Raw genomic sequence first — 12,991 nt, 5'->3', positions numbered from 1 at the left:
GACTGAACAAGAGTTATTAGCAGTGGTGTTTGCCTTTGAGAAGTTTAGGTCTTACTTGATTGGGGCAAAGGTAGTTGTGCACAAAGATAATGTAGTATTGCGGTACTTGATGGAAAAGAAAGATTCAAAACCTAGAATGATTAGATGGGTTCTATTGCTGCAAGAATTTGATTTTGAAATCAAAGACAGAAAAGGCATGGAAAATCAGTTTATAGATCACTTGTCTAGACTTCAGGAGGAAACAATGCAGAAAGTGCGAGATGGGCTTGAAATTGATGATAGCTTTTTAAATGAGTAGTTATTGGCATCTTTCCAATATCTAATTCCATGGTTTGCCGACTATGTAAATTTTCTAGCCAGTGATCTATTTCCAGAAGATCATTCTATTCAGTAAAAAAATAAATTTATGCATGTGGTAAGGAAATTTTAGTGGGATGAGCTATATTTATTCAAAATAGGTGCAAATCAGATTATTTATAAATATATACTTGATTTAGAGATGATGATTATACTTGAGGCTTGCCATTTATCACCAGTTGGTGATCATCATGGAGGAACCTGCATATCCTACTAATCCTGCATTGTGGGCATCATTGGCCTACAATCTACAAAGATGCACTTGATTTTACTTATGCTTTTAATCAATATCAATGCCAAGGTAATATCTCTAGATGTCATGAACTTTTTATGACTCCTATTTTAGAATTAGAATTGTTTAATGTATAGGGTATAGATTTCATGGGACATTTTGTGAGTTTGTTTGGAATGAAGTATATACTTGTGGCTATAGATTATGTATCCAAATGGGTGAAAGCAGTTGCACTCCCTAACAATGAAGCATGTAGTGTCACTGCATTCCTATAAAAGAACATATTTTCTTGATTTGGAATCCCACGTGCTATCATTAATGATGGTGGGTCATATTTTTGTAAGCGTGTAATCAAAAGTCTTCTTTAGAAGTATGGAGTCCAACATAAGGTGGAAACACTGTATCATTTAGAGACTAATGGACAAGTTCAAGTGTCCAACAGAGAAATCAAGACATATTGGCAAAGACAGTAAATACCAATAGGACTAATTGGTTAGGAAAATTAAAAGATGTATTATGGGCTTACGACAAGTTCAAGTGTCCAACAGAGAAATCAAGCCATATTGGCGAAGACAGTAAATACCAATAGGACTAATTGGTTAGGAAAATTAAAAGATGTATTATGGGCTTACCGAACAACATTCAAGACTAAAATTGGTGCTACAACTTATCAACTAGTGTATGGCATGGCTTGTAACATGACTATTGCACTTGAACTTAAAGCACTTTGGGCCTTGAAAAAGCTAAATTTTGAGTGGAAAGATTCCACCAAGTTAAGATTGAACAACATAAATGAGTTTGATGAATTCAAACATCGGACATATGAAACTTCTACACTTTATAAAGACAAGATGAAGATACATTATGATCGTAAAATCAAGAAAAGAATCTTCCCAAAGAGGAGGTCGTGGTTTCAAACCCCTTAATGCCATCTCAATCTAGCTCGCCGCACGGGGTTTACCTAGTGTATTTTATATCTCCTATTTGGTTTACATGTAATTGCACAGTGAGAGGTTTACCCAGTGTGCACAAAGTACTCACTCGAAGGGCAGAGGTTGTGGTAGAAGTTGTAGCAGCTGCGGCTTTTCCTGGGGTTCCAAAAAAAACTCAAGACTTCAGTTATTTCCAGGTAAGTTGAAGTCTATATTGTATGGTCCTTTTACTGTGCTAATAATTTTCCCATATGGTGCTTTGGAATTTAAGCAGGATGGTGAAGCCCCATTTAATGTGAATGGGCAAAAAGTAAAGCACTATATGGGTACCTCTAAGGAAATTAATATGGTTTTTGAATTAGACCTTGGTGAATTGACTAAGGTAATTTATGTCGTGTTGGAACGTTAATCAAGAATTGCATGGGAGGAAACCCATGAGGCTATTTGGTGAAATCTGAGTACCCAACTTAGCTAAGTCATGTCGTGATGTGAAGTTAAACGCTACTTATGAGGCAACCCATGTTTTGTACTTTTTTATTTATAGGGTAATATGTATATTTAGTGTGTAGGTATAAAGATTACAGAAAAGATTCAAACAAGTTCAAGAAGTTAGGTCATACAGAATCTTCACGAGTCATATCTTAAAGGTATGACTTATGAGTAAGAGTCATAAGGACCTAGGAGACTAATCAGATTAAGGTAAAAATTTCTAGTCTTTATGATTCTCAGAATGAGTCGTACACATAAGGTAAGACTCATCAAATTGAGTCGTATCCACTCAAGAACCCAAGTAAGGTTCTAGGTATTTACGAGTAAAAAAAAGACCCATAAGACTAGGTACGAGTCATATAGATGATTCGTACCCAAGTTTACCATTTTAGGGGTTACATGTCAACCTGGCCCAGCTCATCCAATTTAACTGAAAAGGAACCCAAATATTGGTACTCGATACCCAAAAATGAACCCACCTTTATTTTCGGCCGAATTTTAAGCTTCCAACACATAAAATCAATCACAAACACTCTGAACTGGTTACCAACGTGTTCACATCCCTTGAATTGCATAAATTGGGCACGACTTTGGTACAAAATCTTGAAAACTCAAGCAACCTACAATTTCACCAAATTAAGCAAGTGTATTGAACTTAAATTCATTGTATCTTAAGTGAAATTTTAAATGTGAGATATCTTGAACTTACTTTGTGTTGAATTTACTTAATTCTTACAATTTTGAACCCTAGTTCTTAGGTTTCAGATGAAAATAGATGTGGGGAAGAATTTTGATGTTTTTGTGTTGAACTTGTGCATTTTGATTGTATGGGGTTGGTAATGCTTTATAATTTTAAGGGTAGTTTGGGAAATGTATATTGGAGTCAACTCAGATGTTGAACTTCTATGTTACACTGGATATGATATCCCTTATGACTTGTATCCACAAGTAACAAGTCATAACTAGACTCATACCCTCTGACAACATAGGATCAACTGAGTGTAGATTTTGGTATGGGTATGACTTGCTTGTACGAGTCACATCAAACCCATACGACTCATACACACAAGGTGTAAAAACCAGGGTAGAAATCATATATTAGAGGATTGATTTTTAACTGCTTATTACTATGGTAAGGACTCATACCTTGTCTGTACGACTCATAAGGAGGACTCGTAAGCTATCCAGTGAACAATTATCTATACACTGTTTAGCATATGACTCGCCATACAAGTCGTACCCAGTCGATACAACTCTTACCCCCAATTGTACCTTGCACAAAACCTATTTACTGACAACTATTTTTTTATTTTTCTTTTCTTTTCTTTATTTAGTTACTAATAAGTGGTTATTCCTAGGTACCGTTCCTCCTAAATGTGCATCATCTTCCAATAAATTTGCTATTAAGGGAAATAAGAAGGCATCATCCTCATGTTTTGAATCCACAAACTCATCTAGTAGTGGTGGTGATGTGGTTCAGCTCCCAGTGAAGAGACAGGCTGATGAATGAGGCAAAAGACCTTCTCGACAAAATAAAATAGCTAGCCCAGATGACATATCACCATGGTGACCAAGGAGAAAGAACCCAAGTTCCTCGTCTCCATACTCGCCTCCATCTTCACATATAAAGGATGTTAAATCCAACTTTGATAAATTATGTTAAGATAATGCTAATGCTGTAGAAGATGTTGATGTGCCTCTGTTTGATGTGAAACACACTCCACTAGCCCTTACAACTAATTTAGTGTCCACATTGAATGATGAAGGCATCCCGATATGTAGACAGCCTATAATAATGGCTTCGCAGACTCTAGAATGGAAAGATAAAAAAGAACCTATACCTCAAGAAATGATTGATTACTATTGGGATGGCTGAGTTTCCCAGGTTCGAGGAGTAGTTCATGAAGTATGGTTTTGAGTAGACGATCGAGCACCAAAAATGATGTAGTCTCGTACAAATGTAAGAGTTTTATACAGCATACAAATGGGAGCTACACAGACGGTATCCACAGGGCAAACATTATTATTCAGCCTCTGGTAAATACTGTATTATTCATTCAAGAAGTGAGGGTCAACATCTCGATATGTACTGTTTCTCAATTCTTGAATGGATTGGATTATAAGCCTCTGGTAAAAACTGGTGAAATGGATAGCCGTTAGAAGAAGATACAAAAGATTACTCAAAAACATATGGGGTCGGATGACAAAATAGGTTACTTTAGGTTTGGGCATGTAGCATCAAATAATGAAAATACAGTTTGGGTGGTTGGTAGCCCTGGTGTGACATTGCAGAAGATAGAGAATAACACGCTCAATTTCGAGGCTAGGGCATGGTGGACACTGGCCCGACACAGGTTATGTCCCACTACTATGGACAACGTGTTGAGTCCATTCTAGTCAACTTTTATAGCCCAATTCATAGTCGGATATGATTTTAATATAGAAAAGTTTTTAGCTTGGGAGATGAGGGATTGAGCTGTAGGTGGTGAAAAGTCATTGCTGACATACCCATGCATGGTTATACAAATATGTTTGGAGGTGGTAGTATATGAACTCTTGGGTATTAATGAGATGATTGAGGCTATAAATACTAGGAATTAAGGGTTGATAAGAGATGTAACAAACCCATTGGCCTGGTAAGTGAGACATAAAGCATATATACTTGCAAAGATTTATAGAGAGAGTGGTCAGACTGAGTGGACTGAACTTGCTAAGATGGGTAGACAGACTAAGATCGCACATTCTTCATATTCAGTAAGTACATCAAAAGACCCATCTCTGATGCAGTCTATACCATCTTGCCCAAGGGGTATTCCATCTAGGTTTATTATGATTTCACAGGATATATGGAATGAGGCAATGACGATATTGGGCACATTAAAGGCCAAGGTCCAAAATATTGAAGGGGGCATAAATCCATGGGTTGATACTCAGTTGGCCAACCAGGATAGATGGGTGCAGCCGAGACTGGATGCATTTGAGCTGAAGATGGCCCGATAGTTAAGTAGTGGCCAAACCATAGATATTATTGAGTTAAATGCCAAAGTGTATTAGATAAAGAGGAAGGTGGATGATTTGTATGCCAAACTATTTTTACCAAAGCTCGAGGTCAGACTGTTGTGCTCGAGGTGCAGGTTAATAATATTTGGGTTATTTTGGACCCAATTAAGAAGACCCGAAAAGAAAAAAGGGAAGTGTGCTAAGTAAGAGGCTATGAAGGAAAATATAGGAGACAGACTACAGAGCGAGTAGGACTGGCAGGTGAGGGTCTAAGAGATGGTTACTAGAGCCGATAGTTTAAGAACGACAGTTATTGACACTGAGAAAGGCGGTAATGCTGACCCTCTAAGTGATACATCATTAACTGCACCGGCTACCACCAGTGCACTAGTTGCTGACACATTCCTAGTAATTGAGTGGACTCAAGATGATGTGATAGGAATTGACTTAAGGGACCACATGCTGATGCTATATATGTTGGCGCCTTGAGCACCTAGGTATGTTCCTGATCACTTGTACTTTAATTTTTGTAAGATGCACTAGGGGACAATTCATGAGCTTTAAGTTGGGGGTTTGGGGTGTACTAAGTTTCCACAGGCTATACCTTCCATGTTTCAAAGCCTACGCCCACAAGCTAAAAAATTTGAAGAACTAGCATATTTTGTTTATGTTTTTGTGTTGTTAGTGTTTTTTTTGTTGTGTATTATATGCTGGAAATAATTGAAATAGGAGAAGAATAAGTATATGTGGCAGTTGAGTGTTTTGAAAATTATGTGCTGAAAATTTGATATCCCTACAAAAATTTTGTGAGAACTGTGTGACCGTGTATGTGTGTGATGTATTTATGAATTTGATAATGGAATTAAGATTAAGGAAAGAACAAATAGAGTAAAATTTTACAATACATGGATAGGTAGTGCCTAGCAGTAGAATCTAGTATGAGTCTATGTAAGGTATTACTAAGTTCCCGGTATATCAAAATCTAGAACTTTACTGATTATTTGCACCTAGATCTAGGATAGTCAAGTAGGAGATAATCATAGGCCACTTTTGTTGTAAGTACACTTGAGCCTAAATGCCCAACTAAATTAATTATGAATCCTTTTGATCAAAATATTTGAGCCTTAATTGGCCGAATTTTTTTCTACACCAATTTCACCTCCCACTTCTACAATGAACTTGTCTTGGCCCTAGTCCTTCTTGGACACTTTTCAAATCACCTTAGGCAAATTGCCTAAGTTAAGGGTGGCTATTATAGGGGTGCATAGGTAAAATGAGTCTGAAGAATGATGTTTGATAAGGAAAAATGAATAAAAAAGAACAGGTGTGGTACAAATAAAAGAAAATAAAAGAAAAGGAAAATTTCAGGAAAAAAAAAATAAAAATACCCCTAGTTCAACATGAAATGTGCTTGAAATAAAAAGGGATACATAAGGGCGGAAATAAAAGAGAAGAAAATTGGAAAATGAGTTGACCCCGAATAAAGCATAGTGTTAAGAAGGCATAGTCGCTCAATAAATCCTAAAACATTCCATACAAAGCCGAATAAAATCCATTAGTGATCCTACCTTGACAGTCCAAAAATTTAGGAAGAAAGCATATAGGTAAGCCTATGGTATTTTGTATACACCGGCAGTACTTCTTTGTGTGTGAAAGAGCGTATTTTCCAAATCCCTGAAAAATTAATTTATCCATACAGAGTGAAATAGAGATGCCTTTTATTGTGAGAGCACATGGGGTATGTTTTTAGGTTGCTAGACTATCAACTAATATGATGTGTATATGCCCAGTTATCTGTTACTAATTCAATTCCATCATTGGATTTCTATTGTCATTCCATGTAACGAATCATATACACTGTTATTTCTTGAAAATTTTAAATTAGGAGAGGGAATAAAAGTGTTGAAAATTGAATTGAAAGTTCACTGCCATAAGTATCTTAGAATCTTTCTGTTTAAGCATCATTGTTTTATGATAGATGTAGTTTTTATTTTTCCCGAAGAAACACAACTTCTAAGTTAAGGGTGTTAATGTGTTGTGAAAACACTACACTTTTGATGCTTAAAACCATGAAATTATTCTTGAACTTAGGTCATTTTAGTAGATATGATGTTCTTTTATGGTTATTACGGGTAAAATAGGTAAATATAAGTGTTTGACTGAAACTTAAAGAAAAAGACCTAAAAACTAAGTTGCAGAAGGTACGGGTCTCTTTACGAATCTTAAACACCTCATACGACTCGGAGGATGACTCATAAGCATAATAAAAACCAAGAGAAGGAAGAAAAACCAAGTGTAGAAAAGATACGACAGATAGTACGAGCCGTATCATAAAGTTGAACATAGAGCAGAACCCAAGGAAGAAAATTAGAGTTGAAGTCTTAGGAGAATACGAGTCAGAAGTATTAGTGCAACTCTTATGGATAAGTTGTAAGGAAACTAGTGTCCCAAGATTTAAGGAAGAAGCACCAAGTGGATACGAGTGAGGACCATAAGTCGTATGATCAAGGTACTAATCGTGAGTAATATTTATAAGAAAAATAGAAAGTGAAGCCTAGAAGATCAGACACCGTAGCGGATACGAGAGGTACAGTACGACTCATAAGAAGATGGTACGAGTGGACGATTGATTCGTACCTTGTGACAACATAACTTTTCCTTTTCCGTTTTATTAGGATTTCTAAGTATTTTTGAGATACTATAAATACCCTAGGCTTTATCTTTTATTTATTTACATACTTTGACTGTTATTCTTAATATTTTTACTACTTTATAATTATTATTGAGATTTTGGATTTTTATTCAATTGAAGACTTGGAATTTTATTCATCGTATTACATGTTTTCTTCATTGATAATCATGGATTCTTGCATGAATATGAGCGGGTAATTTCTCTAACTAGGATTGTTGGAACCCTGCGAATTAACTACATAAAGGAAGTGGGAGATTCAGCTATTCTAGGGTTTATGCATGTATCTTAATTTTCTTCACAATAATTGACCTCAGAACTACTGTAGAATCTTAGGTATAGCCTGTATTTGAAAACATCCTCACAAGTGAGTATGTGATTAGGAAAAGAGGATTAAGATAGTAATTTGAGATTCACTTCCATCTTATTATTTATTCCATTATCTCGTCTAATCATTTGAGACTCAAAATTGTAAAAGTAAAATGCAGTCATAGACAAGGATCAATAAAGTGACGCCCTGAGACTTACAAGGTAAAGGTTGAGATTTATCAACACGTTCAAATCATTATTGATAATACATATCTTGTTGACTTTACATGCAGAGCAACAGAATTGGTGGATTGAACACGAGAAATCAATGAAGTTGAGAAGCCAGGGGGAACAAAAGCCTAGTGTTCGTCTCCTATTGTTTACAACTCAAAGCATTCAACATTCGGTTACTTATTACTGATAATTCCACATTCCCTCTATTTACTTTTGACACTGCTCGCAAATTATATCAAGTTAAGAAACAACTCAATATTTTCCCTATGGGATTGACCTCAACCTAGTTGGATTACTATATTTGTAATTGATCGCAGCATACTTCTTTTGGAAGTTAGTTTTTGGCGATATTAGCCCTTGTCTATGAAAAAAAAGAATCTAAAAGTACTGAATCAATAAAGAATAAAGAATGCAATGATAAAAAATTCCAAATGATGGAGGCTCACCACTTCACGACAACTCAACAAACGTGCTCAACCACCTAATGTTTCATAAGGGAAACAGAAATATCTTCAAACCCAATATAATATCATGATATAGAGTTCTAGGATGGTCAGTGGGACAAGCACTGACATATAACTCAGGGAAAGTGACAAAATAATGTCATGTCCAAAATCAGTCAAAACCTCATGCTCACATTCATTTATATATTTATATACATGTATATAGATATGTATATATATAAGATTCTAGGATAGGTTAAGGGTCATGAACATAAAAGTTTTAAAACCATAAACCTAGACTATGAAGCTCGATCCTTACTAAAGGCACCCATGGGTTGAATGAGTTCAATTTCCCCTACTGGAAGGGCCCTATGGGTGTTACTTGTACAAATGGAGGAAAATCTGAGGGAAACTAAAGCTACCATAGGCAATACCCATCCCGTATATACATATACATATATATATATATATATCAAGCGTTTGTCAAGTACACAGGTATATAGACCTCAAACTCTAGCAAACATGGTTTTCAGTGTTCGTCCCCTGATACATACACCTTCACGGTAAGCTACACAACCCTTTTTAAGCCCAAATTAAAATAATTTGCACCTAATTCAAACCATTAGTATGGGAACAATTCATTAAGGCATTTACTAGTTGGTATTGTCATACCCATATTCTTGCAAGCTAAATTAAACATGCCAATTCACATTGACTCTTACGTTCTATTAAAATCTAAACCATGGACACAAAGTCTATCTATATCCATTTTTATATCCATTTACCTAGTGATGCACTACATTGAGTTCAGACGCAAGTTAAACCATATAATTTTCCATAATAAAAGTCAAATTCACAAAGTGGATTGAGGTTCATGCAATTCCAATCCAAATTTCATCCAATTTGGGGAAACCTATGTCCCCTATTTTAACCATTTAAATAATGTACCAATTCAGTCCCAAAAACATTAATTTAAAGCATGAATAATTAATTCAAAACCTGAGACATGTAACTCAATTAGTAATAACCAAAACTCCTCAACTCAATTTCAAAACCTACTAGTTAAATCACATAAAAATTTATTCAATCCATTCTACAATATAAACTTAAATTTTTGAAAGATAAAAATATCTGAAAAATATAAGAATTTGAAGTTAATTTGAAGTTTCGATCCTAAAGTAGTGATTTCCTGTAAATCCCTTAAGCCTTCTTAGTCTAGGTGTTAGAGAAGAAAATAAGAGTGTTTGATCATTTTAACTGAAAGGGAAAAGGTCAATTTTATGTTTACAAATAATGAAAAGGGTGAAAAGACCAAAAGTCCCATACCCTTAAGTGAAAATAAAATTGTATTAAATTTGCACCTCAGCGTGTTATGGCCTTATTGTGGAGGGACTCTGCGGTACGGTGATATCGTCGAGGTACATTGCCTCGAAGTTCCAAAATAGTCCTGAACCCTTTTTAAAAATTTCAAAAATTCCACAAATTACCCTTTTAACATCCCTAAACATAATTAAAGTCAAAAATTGATATTACAAATACGGGAAGGTCAAAAATAAAATGATCAAAACTCAAAAGGTTTTATATTTGGGGATTCTACTAAAACTTGAACAATGAAATTTGGGGAATTTCCATCTATTTTTTTCAATATTCACAATGATTTGTGTCGCTTTTGCAGCTGATTGTCTTGAATATCTATGACTTAGAAAAAATAATTTGACTAATTCAATGGTATTTTTTCCTTTTATTCTTAACAACATCTATGTAGATGCTTTAGAAGCTATTACCTATCTCATAGAGCTCTGGATTCAAGAAATATAGATCTTGAAGGTATTTTACTATAACGATTGGTTTTGTCATTACTGAAAATATTTATGGCAATGGCATGTGCTTTTTATTCATCAAAAGTTTTATGAGTAATTCTTTAGTATGTGAGAGCATTTAAAATGTACTAAATTCATACAATACTCCTTGTACAAAGTAAAATTAAAAGTAACCTTGCCGATTTAGTTTTGCGCTATGTTTAAACTAGGATCGATTTCAAACAAGCATTTGTCCTAGCATATAAGTACTTAGGGGCTCAATAACAACTGAATTCAATATCACCGAGTCTTTTTTCCAATGCTACTGATTTTTCGTAATCAACTTTCTAAGTAAAAAATTTTGACTATTTTACTGAAGATTATTTATACTGAAAAGTTGAGGGTGTTGTAGCGGGTAGGTCGCTATAGCGATATGCATGATAGTTTATAACTCGATTTTGATGGGTTTTAGCTCACAAACCCCAAAATTTCATTCGTACTCCCTAGAGGGTTGATTTTCAATTGGTATGAATGGAAATTCTTCATAAAGGTAAGTTTCTTCTATCATTTTCTTTATTTTACAATTCTTTAACATTCTAGAATCATTAGAACAACTTTTAAAGGTGAAATTCTTGGGGAATTGAACCCTAAGTGTAGGATATTTTGGGTAAAACCTACGGGCTGGGTTAATATCACCTAGAATTACTTTTATATTATTAATTAACATTCCCTAGCATGAATTAGTGGTTGTAAATGTAAAATTTAATAGTTGGGTACCTTGAATTTAATAAAGGTGGAAACTTTAGTATAAAAACCCCATTAATGAAGTTGGTTTGAACTTGAAGAAACTATTTTAATTACTAATTGACCCTTGAGTAATTTGTAGATCATAAAAGAGGGTAAAATTAGTGTTTTTGAATTCTTAATTTTTTTGTTTGAAAATTAGTTTATCATTAATTACTCTTGTAATTGTTATTATTAGATGATTTAGCCTTCGTAAATATGAAGTAAAAGAAAGATCATCCATGGTGTAGCTTACTTGTTGCAGTAGCTTAATGCCTAGGTAGGTTATGATTTATGAGTAGTAGATTGTGATTAATGATTGTATCCATGATGTAGATTTGATGAGTGAAATCATGCTTAGGCATATGGACATGAAGTTTGGATATATTAAACTTTGTTTTAGTGTAATAGGAGCCTAATTTTCTGTTCTTATGCTAATGTATGAATTCCTAATCAGTGTTTATGGGTATATGACTCTATGGTTCATTGTAATGTGAAATATTATGAATATAGTTGATAAGGAGATTGTATGAGCTCATAATCTAGTGATTTATCCTGATTTCACTTGGTACGATGTGTGGTTGAGATATGAGATAATATTGCTTAAGGCTAGTGATGAGGATTGATTATGGTATAAAAAGGTGATAACTTAACTTAAGAGCCTAAGGTGAAGTTACAAAGAAAAAGGTATAGAGGTGTATAAAAAAAGCTAGATTGTTGGTTGAATAGAACTAAATGATTGGTTAATGGATTAGGTCTTGAACTTAGCAATTACTTGACTGTAAGGTTTCTAGATAATGGTAGAACCCCTAATTTCAGTATGAATAAAGGGGTATTGTATTAATGAATGAATTACTAAATTTTAGACTCCATTTTGTTGAACGTGTGCTCTTAAAATGAATACTTAAATCTAATGAATATGATTGATAATGCTTATTTTAATAAGCCGAAGATTTGTCTTCAGACATAATATAATTGATGAAATCAATTATTTATATCTACTTGTCATTTAGTGTGTTAAAGAATGATTGTTGTTTATATGTGTTGATTAACTAGAGTTGACCAAGTATTTGGGTGGTTGTTTATTATTGTATTGAATACTTAAGGAATGAAATTGGTAAAAGATTATCTTAAGTGTTAATCACATATAATAAGGTAATATAATGGCTTGTTGATTGTAAAATTATGATTGTTTATTCTCAGTAAGATTGTAATTGTTGTGATATTGGTTATTGTTGTGGGGTATTGGATTAAGAAATGAATTACTAAATTTTAGACATTATTTGGTTTAACGTGCGCTCCTCAAATAACTGCTTGAATTTAATGAATATGACTTCATAATGCTTACTTAATAAGCTAGCGATGTCACGGCCCAATTGTTTGAGTCATGATAGCTCCTACTCTAATCCACTAGTAGGCAAGTCAAAACCATAGTCTGAAATCGCTAGTAACAAACTACCACAAAAAGGAAGGAAAAAACGTAGAATAAATATGATAAATGATCAATTACATAACATAGTCCCAAAATATGGTAGAATCAGTACAAGAGCTTCTAACATAATAAAGATACAAATAAGATACTAAATGAATATACAGATACAACTATCTCTGCATAAAATATAGAGACTAGTCGAGTACATTAGAGGGAGGAAAGTAATACTCCAAACATCAGGAGCACACTCTATGTCTCTGAACCATGGCTGCTCCGCATGACGCATAGAACA

This window comes from Capsicum annuum, chromosome 12, assembly GCF_002878395.1.
Source record: "Capsicum annuum cultivar UCD-10X-F1 chromosome 12, UCD10Xv1.1, whole genome shotgun sequence".
In the NCBI taxonomy this organism is placed as follows: domain Eukaryota; kingdom Viridiplantae; phylum Streptophyta; class Magnoliopsida; order Solanales; family Solanaceae; genus Capsicum; species Capsicum annuum.
Note: the sequence above shows the minus strand (reverse complement) of the source record.